Source organism: Symphalangus syndactylus, chromosome 19 (genome assembly GCF_028878055.3).
Source record: "Symphalangus syndactylus isolate Jambi chromosome 19, NHGRI_mSymSyn1-v2.1_pri, whole genome shotgun sequence".
Classification (NCBI taxonomy): Eukaryota; Metazoa; Chordata; class Mammalia; order Primates; family Hylobatidae; genus Symphalangus; species Symphalangus syndactylus.
This window is the reverse complement of record NC_072434.2, coordinates 28782784-28797708: the sequence shown is the minus strand read 5'-3', so window position 1 is coordinate 28797708 and position 14925 is coordinate 28782784.

The following is a 14925-nucleotide window of genomic DNA, read 5'->3' as shown; positions in this document are numbered from 1 at the left end:
AGAGGTTCTTTAATTTTAAAATGAACTGGATTAAAATAATTGGCCATAAGATTTGAGTCCTGTTCCTTAGTCGTATTTCTTGTAGTCATTACCAGCCTATATTTGGAAGTACAGAAATCACATAAAAGGAGATTAAGTGATCAATTTCAACATTGATTCTCAATGTAGAAATTGAGGCAAAGACAATTAAGTGAATTACCAATGGAGACAAGCAGAACTAGGCTAAGAATTTGGATCAAAAGCTCAGAACACTTCTCTAGTACCAACAGCATTTATGAACAGAAAAATTTTTTCTGATGGCCCTTATCAACATGCCCATATGATTTAACAAATGTTGGTATATAATGTCTGCTAACTGGACTCCAATTATATTCTGTGGCTTAGAAACAATATAATTGTTTATTTCTCTCTCTCCCTCTTTTCCTCCTCCTTTTTATCTTTCTTTCTTTCCTTTATTTTTCATCTTTTTTTTCCTCACCTAAATGATCATTTAGGTTATTTGAATAATAGACTGTGCCTCAGGTGTGTGTTCTTCTGATAAAATACAAAATCGGAGGGATTTTTCTCATCTAAATGCTTTTTAAGTCTTATTTCCTATTCTTGGACTATAGAAACATTTAATTGTTCACCTCCTAAATTTCCCCAATTTCTGGACTGTATTTACTTGCATCTGTGTTATCAAACCAGGAACTCTACCCTGAAAACATTTCTTTGTTGCAATACCTAGATACAAGAAGCAGGAAGTAAACAAAACAAGTAACACTCTTGCTCTTTTTAATTACCTCCCAAAGTATGTAATTTGTCTGCATTCAGAGTTATCAGAGTTTTACCTAATGTTTTGACACAGCACATCAGTGCTCTCTAACTTTCCAACCTGCTGAATCTATTTTCTTGTAGATATTGACTTGTCACTTCCCAACTCTGTCAACAGCTGTGCTTATGCATTCAGGTTTTGGTTGTTGCAGCATCCCAATTCAAGTTTCCAATATCTGTACTACATATTTGCTCCAAAAATTTCAAATAACTCAGACATGATAGATATTGTATCTCATAAAATAATCAAAACTAGTTTGTTGGAGGTGCCAAAGTAAAAATTGCATGAGACAAAGTTAAACACACAAGGAAGACTATTCAAAACTATTGTAATGGGTTAGAGAGAGACTGAACTTAACTCTTCCAGAACAAATGGAGGGAGGGGTTTTTAAATGCTAGGGTAAGCTACTGAAAAACTACTGGAGATTCTTAGTAGGAAGGTTGGTTAATGGGATATGTTGAGCATACTGAGTTATTCCTGAGTTTGCAAATGTTCTTCTCTGATTAGGCCATCTGTGTTTGCTAATTGGCTGCCCATGAAGTTAGGCTCCTACACCCCCACAGAGACTGGGAGATAGAAGTGCTATCTCTTTCTGTCTTTATATTCAAGGAGATGATTCCCACATCCTTGGAAAAGACAATTTTTAGGTCATAAAACTGGCAGGAAGCTGGGAAGGTTTACATACATTTCAAAGGCATCAAGAAAATGTATAATTGCAAGTTTTTCAAGGTAAATGTTCTAAATGGAAGAAGGTCAGGGACTTATAGTCAGGAAGAACACTTTCTAAAGTTTAGCATAGGCGAGGGAAACATTAAAAGTGTCTTGGACAGGGTAAGAAGAGGGATGTTTGCCACACACAGTTGTCCAGGAATCCAGGCTGATGGAATCTATGCCGTACTTAACATAGGCTTGCAAAATCAAGCTTCATCACCAGCTGAAGGAGAAAGAGCAGAAATTATGATACATGTAAATATTTATTGGCCAGAACTAGCAATGGTGGACATCACTTCTGCTCACAATCTGTTTGCAAGAATTCCATTTCGTTGTTCTGTTTTCAAGAGCAGCTAGCAGTTGTGGTCTTGCTCTAATCTAAGGGAGGAGAGAATTGTATGTTGGTGAACAGCTAGATGTTCTGCCGCAGCCAAGTGTTTACCAGGCTCAATTCCAAACTAACAACTAAATGTATGATATTTTTAAAATACAGTGGCAACAACCTGAACAGCAAGTATCAGTGTCTTCACTGAATGAAGGAGTACTAAGATTTACAGTGTTATTTCTCTGATCTCTCATAATAACTAATAAGTGCTCAAAATTATTTTGTGTAAAAGCTTTATGACTAAATAGTTCATGATTGACACCTTTGTGCTACACACATACACACACACACAACTCTGAGGGGGAGAATGTATATATGTGTGATGGTGATGTTAGGAAAGTGAAAGAGCATGAGAGAGTTGCAGTTTTCCATTTAATTACTTGTTCCTTGTAGTAGATGACTGCATGGTACAACATAAGAAGCACTGGAATTAATCCCATATTCTGTTATGTTTTTCCTCAATTCTTCCCCAACAAAATTCAACCTTTCTAAATGCTTCTGTCACCTCTCCCCTAGATCTCTCTCTCCCCTATTCTATCCTGACAGTTAGTTTCAAATTACCCCAACTTTATTCAAATGGTACTTTTAAAAAAAACTTAGAGTAATAAACCTTCAGGAAAGTAAGCATTATATACAAAAGCAGAAAGAGTATTATTTTTGGAGCATGAATATGTAATCAAGAAGACAGAATTAAGGATCAAAGAAAGAGAAAGCTGTAAATTAGATGAAAAGAATACTGAAAGAATACCGTATCTCCAGTAAGTTAAAAATTTGAAGATGTTAATAAATACAATGTTTTCAGGATTTTGTAATCTCTTAAACAAAGATGGAAGATGTTAAGACACTTAAAGGAAGAAAAACGATATTCTTTCCAGTTTTCCCTATTGAACTTCATGTTATGCTTATTTTATGTAATAGACTGCGGTGCATGATATCAAAGAGTATGAAAGCCCTTTCTAAAAGACACGGTGGTTTTCTGCTGCAGAGTGTGGATATACTATACAACTCAAGATAATGTCTGCTTTTGATTCCAGGAGAGTGCAAATTTTCTATCTCTAGGACTGATTTTATGTATCTTCAGAGAAATTGACCTAAACTGCTAAGAACAAACAAGGGGAAGCTTTTTTCCATTTAAATCAGAGGCTATATATACATACACATACACCTTATCAGCTATTTATAAATCCTTCTATGGAATGCGGGTTTACTTTTAGTGATAATGGACTATATTCATATAATTCCCATTCAATAAAACATTATGAAGTTATGTTTCAATGGAAATTTAAGAAAAGATTAAATATCAATAAAATATCAGAAATAATACATGGTCTAGAACTGCAGTATAAAAATATTTTACATAGAAATTATGACTTCGATTTTGTAAATATTTGTGTGTGTATATGTGTATTTTTTTTTGCCATAGTAATTATTGATCAAGCTCTGTTGTAAATAATAAAAAAGAGGCCAGAACGTTGAAAATCTTCATGGAGCTTTTATTCTAGTCCACATGTAATTATATGTCTATAGTTTTAAAGATACACATCTATTTAAGAGACAGAGCATTAAACGTGGTAATTGATCATGTGTGTATTTTTTGTCTTATAAAAACTACACTAAAATGAAAATGATTTTAAAAAAATGACATTCACTGACAGGGATAAAAACTAACAGGGAACATAGCAAAGGAGTTTAAAACATCAACAATATATTCCAACAGGGTAGAGGAGTAGTATGTAAAGGAAGCAAAATCATACGCTTTTATAGTCAGAGGTTAGACATGAGGATCTAGCAAGTGGGGAAGCTGTTCCTGAATAGTTCTCAAAGTACTCTGTGCTTAGAGATACCAGGCACTGAAGCAAGCACAAGGGAGGGGAGGCACTGGAAGCAGGTGACTGCTAGAGAGTCTGCAAAGGAAACCTTGAATCCCCAGCACCCTCCCTTCTTCATGCAGCCAACTGACTACCTCACTTGGGACCTGATTAAATTAAACAGCTTCTACACATCAAGAGAAGCTATCAAGGAAGTAAACAGGCAGCTTACAGAGTGGGAGAAAATATTCACAAACTATGCATCTGACAAAGGTCTAATATCCAGAATCTATAAGGAACTTAATTCAATAAGCAAAACCAAATAGCCCCAGTAAAAAGTGGACAGGCCGTCCGTGGTGGTTCATGCCTGTAATGCCAACACCTTGGGAGGCTGAGGAGGATAGATCACGAGGTCAGGAGTTCGAGACCACCCTGGCCATGATGGTGAAACCCCGTCTCTACTAAAAATACAAAAATTAGCCAGGCGTGGTGGCGGGCACCTGTAATCCCAGATACTTGGGAGGCTGAGGCAGGGGAATCGCTTGAACCCAGGAGGCGGAGGTTGCAGTGAACTGAGATCATGCACTGCATTCTAGCCTGGGCAACAGAACAAGATTCCATCTCAAAAAAAAAAAAAAAAGTGGATAAAGGACACAAGCAGACACTTCTTTTTTTTTTTTTTTTTTTTTTTTTTGAGACGGAGTCTCGCTCTTTCACCCAGTCTGCAGTGCAGTGGCACAATCTCGGCTCACTGCAGGCTCTGTCCCCCAGGGTTAACACCATTCTCCTGCCTCAGCCTCCCGCCTAGCTGGGACTACAGGCACCCGTCACCTCGCCCGGCTAATATTTTTTGTATTTTTAGTAGAGACGGGGTTTCACCGTGTTAGCCAGGATGGTCTCCATCTCCTGACCTCGTGATCTGCCCGCCTCGGCCTCCCAAAGTGCTGGGATTACAGAGGTGAGCCACCACGCCCGGCCGCAGACACTTCTTAAAAGAAGACATACAAGCAGCTAAGAAACACGAGAAAAGATGCTCATCATCACAATTCATCAGTGAAATGTAAATTAAAACCACAATGAAATACCATCTCACACAAGTCAGTATATGGCTTTGTTAAAAAGTCAAAAAATAACAATGTTGGTGAGGTTGCAGAGAAAAGGGGACACGTGCACTATTGGTGTGAATGTAAATGAATCCAGCCAATGTGGAGAGCAGTTTGGAGATTTCTTAAAGACCCATGACTTGAACTACCATTCGACCCGGCAATCCCATTACTGGGTATATACCAAAGGGAGATAAATCATTCTACCAAAAGGACACATGTACCTGTATGTTCATTACAGCACTATTAGCACTATTCAAAACAATAGCAAAAACATGGAATCAACTCAAATGCTCATCGACAATGGATTGGATAAAGAAAATGTGGTATTTATACATAATAGGATACTACACATCCATAAAAAAGAACAAAATCATGTCCTTTGCAGCAACATGGAAACAGCTGGAGGCCATTGAGTGAATTAATGCAGTAACAGCAAACCAAATATGGCATGTTTTAACTAATGACTGGGAGCTAAACATTGGGTACTCATGGATATGAAGATGGGAACAATAGACACTGGGGGACTACTTGCTGGAGGAGGGGCACAGAGGAACAGGGACAAGAGCTGAAAACTACCTATTGGGTACATGCTCAATACCAGGGTGATGGGTTCATGCATACACTTAACCTCAGCATCATGCAATGTATCTTTTAACAATACTGAACGTGTACCCTCTGATTCTCAAATAAAAGTGGAACAAGAAAAAAGTGTCACTTTTATATTCTTTCTCAACTGTCATTTACCAATTAAACTAGAAGTTAAGAATCAATTTTTATCCCAGGCATTTACCTTATTAATTAGAATAGAGAGATACCTGCAAAAAATTATTTTTTAAAGTTGAGGATGCTTTGCCTCTTTAGAGTTCTGCAGACCTATTGTGAAGGTTTATGGAATACAGTAAAACTTCAAAAACAGCTCTCCCTGATTTTAAAGTGCAGAGGGCAAGATAATATCAGATTAACAAATACTTTGGGAACCAGCCTGGGCAATAAAGCAGGACCCCATCTCTACCAGAAAACAAAAATTAGCCAGGCATGGTGGTGAGCATCTGTAATCCTAGCTACTTAGGAGGCTCAGAGAGGAGGATGGCTTGAGCCCAGGAGTTTGAGGTTACAGTGAGCTATGATCACAGCATTGTACTCCAGCCTAGGTGACAGAGCAAGACCCTGTCTTAAAAACAAACAAACAAAAAAACCCCATAAAACAACAACAATAACAACAAAAACTGGTTATTTAAATAAATGTGGTTATATATTTTTATTTAAAGGATTTTTTCTATTGTATGTATTTAATTATTTCTCTGAACAGTCTATTAATAAAATGCAAATGATGGATTTCTTCTTCCATTAGTTTCTTCTTTCCCCTATCCCCTGAGGCAAGTAGTGTGTTATTAGTTAAAAATATTTTGATTAAAGAAGCAGTTTTCATGGAAACTTCCATAAAGGTTGTCACTGAAAAAAACAGCTTGCATTTCCAAAAAGTACAAATAATCTCCTGCTAAGTAGTTCATGTCCCAGTTATGACAGAATGGGCCTAGTTTTCAAAGTTTAAATGCTTAACCCTTATTTTTTCCAATTTTGTTTTACATTAGAAAACGTTTTGTAACTTATTACTGTGAAAGAGAAGCTCTTAGTTTTAGCCTTTTGGACATTTTAATTGGCACTCATCTTATTCACAACTATCATAACCTCACACTATCATAACCTTATCTAATGAGAGATTTTCTAGTTGAGTCATTACCTTGTCTGAGCATATAACATAATTTAACAGCTTATTTGAGAGCCTCCTTCACTAAGACTCTATGACAAAAAGCTGTCATGTCAATGAAAACAAACTCTTCTGCATATGATGGCTCAAAGACAGTCGTGGGATGGTATGTCCTATTCTTTTTAGCTTCATTTAAAATAAAAGCCACAATCTAGCAGATGGTTAATAACAGGATCCTAAATTGTTCTGCAGAGAGACATGAAATAGAAGATGCTGCTTTGATCTATCAAAACTTTTGTTTCTGATCACAGCTTCAAATATAACCTTAGGCTTTTTTCAAATTGTATAGAATTTCTGTTTGTAAAAGGCTTTCATTTAGCATATTGCTACTATTTTATTAATTCCAAAGTTTCATTGGTAATATTGAATAAGTTGTGATTTTATTCTTTGACTTATTTTTCTCATATTTCTTTCTATAACCTAATTTTATACATAATACATATTTTTCTTTTATAATGCATTTTAAAGAGTGATATTTTGCATAGGTACCCATACATCATTCATCAAATTTTTTTTTCTTGTAATCCATTTCCCCCTTAGACTTTGTATACATGATTAAAATTGAAATACACTGACCCACTTTTAGAATTCTTCAAGAATGCTATAAAATAATTGACACCATCTGTCTTCCAACTAAATGTACTTTTTCAGAAGTTTATATGTTTAGCTAAATTTAGGTGGAAGTATCTGAGGCAGATCTGAAACTCACCCTAGCTGAGGGCAGATCCGGGAAACTGACCTTTGGTTGTCATGTAGCATGAATATCCTGAAGCTATTACGGGTTTTTGGTGAGAAAGAGGAATAGGATGAGTTATGTAGCCAAAGCTCAAGGATATTCAGGAGAAAAGAGGGAATAAAACTCTGTGAGGCTTGTAGGGGTAGTATTTCCACAAATTTCACAAACACCTGATTTTCACTCTGATCAGATGTATTACCAGGGGACTTTGGCCTACTGATTTCAGATTCACAGCGATATTTAAACAACTAGAGCACTCCCCTAAATTGTATGAGTTTAATAAAACCTCTGGGAACAAATTGATGTGAATTTGTAATGCAAGTGGAGGAGAAGAAGAAATGTATCTGTTGTCTATTTTCTATCTGTCTGTCTGTCTATCTATCTATCTATCTATCTATCTATCTATCTATCTAGGTATTTTTGTTACCTATGTTTGCTTTGCCTTTACTGTGATGTAAGAGGCACTCAGATGACCAACATTTACCCTTTCGGATTTTTTCCTTATGTGTTTCCTTGCATATTTCCTTTCCTGCTCCTTTTAGTTCTTTAGTATCAGATAAGTGGTATTTGTCTTAGTAAATCACTTTTGATTTATTTCTGGTGGTAAAAATAAGTAAAAGGTAAATAAATCTTACAGTTAATGTAAGAGAGTAACAATAAACAAAACTCCTTTCATTTCATGGAATCACAATAAATTAACAAATTTCTATTTTGCAAATGGCCCAGAAATAGAGTTTTTTCATGTTCATCTATTTACTTATGGTTTTTGAAACAGAATACATTAGTGATTCAATGTATTTTAAGTATGAGCCACTCTTCTCTGCTTTCCCCTCCACTTTATTCATGCCCCCCCTTCTATAACCATACATATCTTGACCAATATTTCCTTAGATGAGCCATAAAAAACTTATGGTTGTTAGAGGCTCCCATGATGTATATTTACTTTTCCACAAATAGAATGGGCAGAAATTATTGTCAGTATTTGGTTGCTAAGTGGATGCAAAAAAAAATAACAGGAAGAAATACCCTTTTGAATACTCCACAAGTGATGAATCAGGGGATAGCTGTGTAGTTAACTGAAGATCGGATACCTCTTCAGTATCCGACTGAAGATACCTACATTCAGGGAATTCAAGTCAGTGAATGACCTCAGTGTTTTAATTCCTTTTGTCAAGAACATTTCTGTTTTGAGATGCATGCCATGAGTTATCTAAAGTGCTGATAAGCATTCATTTTATTAATACCAGTTTACACTTGCCCTAATTGTATAATTATAAAAGCCCTTAAAAATATACTAGCCAATGTCAATGTTCCTTTGAGGGAATACTTTGATTATTAGTATTCTAGTACTTTTGTAATAATTTTAATTTTTTATTTTTGTACTGATTTCATATTTATGTTGTATGAATTTAGTTAATGGATCTTCTCTGGGTATGTTAACAAGTAAGGATATCTTATGTTAAAAGGTAAAGAACTGATATCATAATATGGTAAATTTATCAAGGTTATAAGTGCTAATGTAAGAGGTCAGCTGACCACCTACTACATTTGTAATAATCTCAACATGACCATGTGGGCTCATGTGTAAGTATTTATAATTTTAGAGAAATTTCAAATGTAATCAAATTATAGTAATGCAGTTGACCCTTGAACAACACAATGCAGATCTACTTACATGTGGATTTTCTTCTACCTCTGACTCCCATGAGACAGGAAGGATCAACTCCTCATCTCCCATCTCCTTCTCAGCCTACTCAATATGAAGACCTTGCTGATGATTCACTTCCACTAAATAAATAGTAAATATATTTTCTCCTCCTTATGATTTTTTCTTTTACTTTTTTTTTTTTTTTTTTTTTTTTTTTGACACGGAGTTTCGCTCTTTTGCCCAGGCTGGAGTGCAGTGGCACGATCTCGGCTCACTGCAAGCTCCGCCTTCCGGGTTCAAGCCATTCTCCTGCCTCAGCCTCTTGAGTAGCTGGGACTACAGGCGCCTGCCACCATGCCCAGCTAACTTTTGTATTTTTAGTAGAGACGGATTTTCACCATGTTGGCTAGGTTGGTCTCGAACTCCTGACCTCATAATCCGCCCACCTCGGCCTCCCAAAGTGCTAGGATTACAGGCGTGAGCCACCATGCCCTGCCCCCTTATAATTTTCTTAATACCATTTTTCTGTAGTTTACGTTATTGTGAGAATACAGTATATAATACATATAACATACAACATGTGTGTTAATAAAGTGCTATGTTATCAGTAAGGCATCTGGTCAAGAGTGACCTATTACGTTTTCTTTTTGGGGGGGGTCAAAATTTATACAAGGATTTTTTATTGTGCAGGGTATTAGCAGTCCATTCCCTGTGTTGTTCAAGAGTCAACCGTTACTGTATTTCTATGGCTCTTGCTCGTACTTGCTTTCTGTAGGTTCTGAGAATGAAAGTGCAAAATTCTCCTATACAGTGCATCCCATATTATTTAGGCATTTTCACTGGGTATATGTAATGAGCTTCAAAACAAATTATAATGGCTACTATTTTTGGTCCATTTGTTTTTCCTTTTGCATTCTTCAGTCCAACCTCAGGCCCTCTTTGGAGATGCTGGACAATTAAAATCATTTGAGCACTCTTGTGGACATCTTGAATTTATTGATATTATCATTTTCACTCTACTACTCCTTTCTCTTTGCTCTTCTTTTCTAACTTAGTTTCCATGATTTGTGATGGTTATTCCCTCTTATTACTACTAGTAGTTATTCCTTTGCAAATATTCTCAAATGTTTTCCCATTCTCCTCTGCAATCAGCAGCCCTGCAGGAACCCAACCGCCACCATCTCTGTGCTTGCACTGGTGTTGCTGAGTATTGTTAAAGAGAAACGAAAACCCACTCATGCTGACGTTATTATAAATGCAGAATCATCAGCTTTGAAACAGGACTAAATTTTTTAAATAAATTTACTTTCCTACCAAATCATGTTCTTTTATAACTCATCAAACTTTGTATTCTTTATGTTTCTGTGATTTCAGCTGATGAAATTTCCTTTATTTTATTGGTAAAATAGAACCTCTCATCTTTAAAAGCTTTTCCCTTGCCGTCACTAAATCTATGTATCTGTAAGCACCTGAGTCCATCTTCTTCCATGGTCTTAAAGAAAAGTGTCCCTATCTTATCAAAGGCCAAAATATCCTCATTGATTCAACCAAATCTCATTTTTTCCTTTTAAAGGCCTCAATTATTGCCATTATTTCCACTTTCTCTTGCATCATCTTTTTCCCCCTCTCAAATAAATTGTCCTCAGAGTCCATATATGCTCCAGTATCCACGAATTTAAAATTCATTTTCTTAACAATAGATCCTGACTTCATATATCAACCCCCTTTTTTTGATACAAGGTCTTGCTCTATTGCACAGGCTGGAGTTCAGTGGCATGATCATAACTCACTACAGCCTGGAACTCATGGACTGAAGAAATCCTGCTTCAGCCTCTGGAGTAGCTGGGGCTACAGGCATGCATCAATATGGCTGGCTAATTTTTTGTTTTCTTTTTTTTTTTTTTTCTGTTTTGTTTTCTGTAGAATGGGGTTGCCTGTTGCCTGGGCTGCTATTCCCCACATTTTGTGAAAAAGAGTTGTTTGTATTTGCCGTCTCTGCTTCCTCACATTCCCTTATGATGTATCTCCATTCATCTCTAACTCCTTGTCCAATCTTGCACTGGTCCAGGTAACAAGGACCTCTTACTGCCAAAGCCAACAAGTTACAACAAATTTAGTGGGTGAAATTACACAGAATTATGCTTTTACAGTTCTAGAGGTCAGAAGTGCAAAATGAGCCTAATAGGAATAAAATCAAAGTGTCAGCAATTTTTTTTTCTTCTGGAGGTTCTTACATATGACTGAGAACATGAGGTATGTTTCTTTCTGTACCTGACTTATTTTACTTAATATAAGGCTCACCATGCTCATTCATGTGGCCACAAACAACCAGATTTTCTTCTTTTTATGGCTGAATAGTATTCCATTGTGCATGGAATACCACAATTTCTCCATGTATTCATCCATGAATGGACTTTTAGTTTGATTACCTATCTCAGCTATTGTGAATGGTGCCGAAGTAAATGCGGAGGTGCGTATATCCTTTTGACATATTGGTTTTATTTCCTTAGGATAAATACTCAACATTGAGATTGCTGGATCATAGAGTAGTTCTATTTTTAGTTTTTTCATGGAATTTCCATATTGTTTTTCATAGTGGCTCTGCTAATTTAAATTTCCATCAGCAGTATATTGGAGTTCACTTTCCTTCCATCTTCATCAGCATTTGTTATTTCTTACTTTTCTATAGTGTCCATTCTTACTGGGGTGAGATGATTTTTCACTGTGGTTTTGACTTGTATTTCCCTGATCATTAAGCATGTTGAGCATTTTTTTTCAAATACTTCTTGTCCATTTGTATGTCTTCTTTTCAAAAATGTCTATTCAGATCACTTGTACAGTTTTAATCTTTTTTTTTTTGCTATTGAATTGTTTATATATTCTGGATATTAATCCCTTGTTGAGCAAATATTTTAAATATTTTCTCCCATTCTGTATGCTGCCTCTATACTATATCGTTGCTTCTTTGCTGTGCAGAAGCTTTTTACCTTCATGTAATCCCACCGGTCGATTTTCGCCTTTGTTGCCTGTGCTTTTGAGGTCTTATTCATAAAATCTTTTCCCAGACCAATGTGCTGAAGCATTTTTCCCTATGTTTTCTTCTCATATTTTCAAAGTGTCGGTCTTACATTTAAATCTTTAATCTGTTTTGCGTTGATTTTGTATGTGGTGAAAGATAGGGGTCTACTTTCATTGTTTTGCACATGGAAATCCAGTTTTCCAACATTATTTATTGAAGATAATATTCTTTTCACAATGTTTGTTCTTGGTGTCTTTGTCAAAAATTAGTTGGATGTAAATATATGGATTTATTTTTTGTTTCTCTATTCTGTTTTATTGGTCTATGTGTCTATTTTTATACCACTATCATGCTGTCTTGGTTACTATAGGTTTGTAGTGTATTCTGAAGTCAGGTAGTGTGATGCCTCCAACTTTGTTCTTTTTCCTAAAGACTGCTTTGGCTATTTGGCATCTTTTGTTTTTCCATACAAGTTTTATTTTATTTTTCTATTTTTTTTGAGGATTAACACTGAATATTAACGCTGATATTTTCAGAGAGATTGCATTCAATCTGTAGGTTGCTTTGCCTAGTATGGTCATTTTGGCAATATTAAATCTCATAATCCATAAACACAGGATAACTTTCCATTTATTTATGTTACAGTTTTTAGTACAAAGATCTTTCACCTTCTTGATTAAATTTACTCCCATGTATTTTATTATTTTTGACAGTATTGTGAATGGGCTTGATTACTTAATTTCTTTTTAAATTTGTTGTTTGTATAAAGAAATTCTAGTACTTTTTTTGTTGATTTTATACCTTGAAACTTTACTGAATATTTATCAGTTTTCTTCTTCTTTTTTTTTTTTTTGAGACGGAGTCTCGCTCTGTCGCCCAGGCTGGAGTCTGGAGTGCAGTGGCGCGATCTCGCCTCACTACAAGCTCTGCCTCCTGAGTTCACGCCATTCTCCTGCCTCAGTCTCCCAAGTAGCTGGGACTACAGGCGCCTATTTATCAGTTTTAATGTTTTTTTCATGGAATTTTTCAGTTTTTCTATGTATAAGATCATGTCAAAGGCAAAAAGATACAATTCACCTTACCCTTTTACAATTCGGAAGCCCTTTATTTCTTTCTTTTGCCTAATTGCTCTGGCTAGGACTTCCAGTACTATGTGAAGTTAGATTGGCAAAGTGTGCATCTTTGTCTTATTCCACTTTATAGAGGCAAAGCTTTCTACTTTTCACTGTTGAGTATGATGTAAGCTGTGGGTTTGTCATATATGGCCTTTATTGTATTGTGGCATGCTCCTTCTATAGCTAGTTTGTTGAGAGTTTTTATCTCAACAAATGGATGAATGGATGTTGAATTTTATGAATTGCTTTTTCTACATCTGTTGAGATGATCATTTTCTTAAAATCATTCATTCTGTTGATGTAATACTTTATTTATGAAGATGGGCTAGATTTAGTCCCGGGCTGTGAATGGAAAAGTAGTGAAGCCAGTAATGAGAAATAAAAAAGGAAAGCCAAGAGGGTGTCATCTAACAGAAATCAGGGGAAAGAAAGCATTTAAAGTGGGGAGTAGCTAATTTTAAATACAATAAGAGAAGATGTTAAGACTTTCATGTCAGTCTGACATTCTTTACCTAATACTAGACTTTAAACCAATTACATTACATTCAAGAGTAAATCAATTATTTTGCTTACCCTTTACACAGAATTGGAAACTTAATTATTCCTAAACTTCCAATTTATAATCTTGTTACTTTCTCATTGATTCTTACATGCCATTTAAAAATTGTTTGCACTCTTTTTTAGTAATCTGTTTTTCTTGTAATTTTTCAAACACATTCCCAATATCTATTTAGAGGGGACTTGTATTTTAACTTAGAGTTAACAGAATGTCTTCTTTCGCCCATTGACAGCTCCTGGCAAGTCCTGAAATAATGTAAAAAGCAAGATATTTTGCAATATTTTAAGTTATTATTTATCATTTAGGTATGTAGAGCCTCCTGGGCTACCCAGCTCTTCAGAGTTGGCCTGGGGGACCCTATGCACAATGTCATTTGCTTAGGTCCAATTCAAGAACATGTAACATTCCCAACATTACAAATATATATGGTTTCTTCTGTACACAAGCTTAATTATTATAGACTTCTTCTGTAAAGAAATGGCATGGACAGCAACATGTCTTTGGATACTCCACATTAGTTTGAATGTTATTCCTTCTTTAGGACTTCAGGGTTCAGATATTTTGTCAAATTATCATTGGTTCCTCCTGTCTTCCAACTGTTATTAATGTTGTACTCCACAAGTATACATCTTCATCTCATTTTTAAACTTATTTCTCTTATTTTCCTAACTAAAAAATACTTAAATGATTATTCTGTCTTAATTCTTCTGTTTAAAAGGTCTGTTGTTAGATTCATTTCCAGATTGACAGTAGAAGGTCCATGCATAGCATATTTTCTGAGCCTTTGCTTATCAGTGAATGTAGTTCCAATGCTTTCACAGCAAATAATAGCTTTACTAAGTATACATATTTTTTACGATATTATTTTCTCTCTGTTAAGCATTATTCTTTTTTTAAATGGAGATAGGGTTAGGTTCTAAAAGCCTGATATTCCTTCTTTTGTAAATAACCCATTTTTCCCCTCTCCATGGATGCCTGTAGAAATTTATTCTTTAAACATGCAACCTAAATTATTGTGTTTACATTAAATTTTCTTTCAGCTCAATGATTTTTTTCTTTATATATTTTTGATTTTCTGGTTTTCACTTTTCTGCTTACAAATTGCCTATTTTTGCTGACTCATTTTAATTTTATTGTCTATTTTACTCTACATAACTGACTCAATTTTCTATGGTGAGAGTTTAATTGTTTAAAAATTCACAGAAGCAGATTAAGATCCATTTTAAGATTATTTTAAGATTTTTGGCTCTTTGCAA